The sequence below is a fragment of the Pelophylax lessonae genome (genome assembly GCF_965119305.1).
Source record: "Pelophylax lessonae genome assembly, chromosome: 9".
In the NCBI taxonomy this organism is placed as follows: Eukaryota; Metazoa; Chordata; class Amphibia; order Anura; family Ranidae; genus Pelophylax; species Pelophylax lessonae.
In genome coordinates this window covers 32,488,494-32,491,377 of record NC_138776.1, presented here as the reverse complement: position 1 = coordinate 32,491,377, position 2,884 = coordinate 32,488,494, and positions in this window count along the sequence as shown.

The window sequence follows — 2,884 nt, the reverse complement described above, 5'->3', positions numbered from 1 at the left end:
GGGGTACTTATCACTAATAGCAATGTAGCAGAGGAGAGGTTCGACAAGAGCGGATGATCCGGTAGCGGGATACAGGGATCAGCGCAGCGTGGTTCCGACAGCGAGGTAAGCTTGCAAGCATGAGAGCTTCAAGACAGGTTAGCATCAAGGCACAAAGCAGTTTGAACGAACACATGTGAGTGAGAGCCGGCGATCTAAATAGCCATCAGTCCGGCGCTCAGTGATGACAACATCAGTCTTAAAGGTGTATGCGCACCTTACCAAAAGAGAATGGTGGGGCGCATACACTTATGAAAGAGTAATTAGGGTACCCAAAGGTACCAGAACATTACACACTCTCAGTGCCTCCTATCACATCATTTCCGGGTGCGTTCCATCTACCTAGATAGATGAAGCACATATAGGTGTGTTTCCCTTTAAGAGTGCTGACATCATCATGAGGCGCCGGACTGAACAGCTATTTAAATCACCAGCTTTCACTCACATGTGGTCGTTCAACCTGCTTTGTGCCTTGATGCTAACCTGTCTTGAAGCTCTCATGCTTGCAAGCATACCTCGCTGTCGGAACCACGCTGCGCTGATCCCTGTATCCCGCTACCGGATCATCCGCTTTTGCCGAACCTCTCCTCTGCTACATTGCTACTAGTGATAAGTACCCCACAGGGGAAACCTCTATAACCTTCATACTAAAGCTTACACTATCTAGCTCTGCATACTAAGGACTATTATTACATCTGCATTATCTAAGATTGCTAACCTATCTGCATCCCATCTGCTACTATCTTACTTTCAAGAACATTTCCTTTCAAGTGTCTGTCATCTACCATCTCTACCCAACCTGTCTCTTCAGCCTATCATCACTGTGTTACTATATACATAAGTCACTCTAGGAACATCTTATTGAGTGTGTGTATTTACTTGCTGAATTGAGATCATCCACACATGATGAGTCTTTGGGAGTTGGGATTGGTGTCTCAGCGTTTCTCTACATGACTACTGAAGTGGAATATTTCTGCAGCTGTAAATCCACATCATACATAAAACTCAGGAGCGTTACAGATTGAACGACCCAGATAAAATGGATTCAGCAGAAATGACCACTCAGGTGACACAGTTAACACAACAAGTAACTGCGTTAATACACGCACTTACTGAATTAAAAGAGGACAATCAGGCTCTGACGCAGCAGGTGGCCAGACTGACACAGCCTACTGCTGCTCAACCCCCAGAACCTCTTGTCCTTCTACCAGACAGGTTTGATGGTTCCCGTTCCTCTTTTCTTTTTTTTCGTATGGATTGTGAGCTCCTATTTATCCTTAAGCCTAGGACCTATCATAATGACTTTATTAAAGTGCATGCTGCCATTAATTTGCTTTCTGGCAAAATGAAAACGTGGGCATACCAGAAACTGCAAGAAAAAAGTCCGATCCTAGACAATTGGGAATCATTTGCAATTGCGATGCACTCCCAGTGTCTCCCCTCCCAAAAATCTACTCCTAAACCTGCTCCAGGTAACCGCAGACCCCGGCTACCTAGGGAAAAAAGGAAACCAAATGAATATGGTGATCCTGCCTGGTCATGGTACAAGCCTGCCTTAAACAGTCAGCCTTGTCACACTGACACATCTCATTTGAACCCTGATCCTACAGAGATGGATGAGGAGCCTATGGAGATTGGTGCCGTACATACTAAGTTGTCCTTACAAAAAAAAAAAGATCACAGGAGAATCTGTGGCCTTTGTTTTTATTGTGGAGAAGGGGGACATTTCATTACATCCTGCCCAACCCGACCCCATAGGCCTAAAGCTCTCCCAATGGAGGCCAGGCGAATCCGAACTGTCTTCCCTGAAAAACAGCCTGGAAATTACCAAGGCTGTTGTCAGCCCTGTCCCCGTCCTATATCAAAAAAGGGCACCCAGACTTTGACAAATATTGGAATAGATATTCCTTCAACTCCAGTGAACTCGATACCACGTTCTAAAAAACCTCCTGTACCACCTCCTGAGGATACTCCTATTTTGGCAAGCACACTTATAGCTCCCAATGAAAACATTGAGATTCTTGCACCTGACTTCGTACGCGCTTCTAATGGCACGGTGGTATGTAGGAAGGATCTGAGGATGTTTGAAGAAGCACTGGTTGCTATGACTACTTCGAATGGTTATGCGTCCGATTATCACATCGGTTACCAACCTGATCCGATTTTCATATCGGCAACAAGTGATCCGATTCTCAGATCGGTTACCAACCTGATCCGATTCTCAGATCGGTTACCAACCTGATCCGATTCTCATATCGGCAACAAGTGATCCGATTCTCATATCGGCAACAAGTGATCCGATTCTCACATCGGTTACCAACCTGATCCGATTTTCATATCGGCAACAAGTGATCCGATTCTCACATCGGTTACCAACCTGATCCGATTCTCGTATCGGCAACAAGTCCTATCCGATTCTCAGATCGGTTACCAACCTGATCCGATTCTCATATCGGCAACAAGTGATCCGATTCTCATATCGGCAACAAGTGATCCGATTCTCACATCGGTTACCAACCTGATCCGATTCTCGTATCGGCAACAAGTGATCCGATTCTCACATCGGTTACCAACCTGATCCGATTCTCATATCGGCAACAAGTGATCCGATTCTCACATCGGTTACCAACCTGATCCGATTCTCGTATCGGCAACAAGTGATCCGATTCTCACATCGGTTACCAACCTGATCCGATTCTCATATCGGCAACAAGTGATCCGATTCTCACATCGGTTACCAACCTGATCCGATTCTCATATCGGCAACAAGTGATCCGATTCTCACATCGGTTACCAACCTGATCCGATTCTCGTATCGGCAACAAGTGATCCGATTCTCACATCG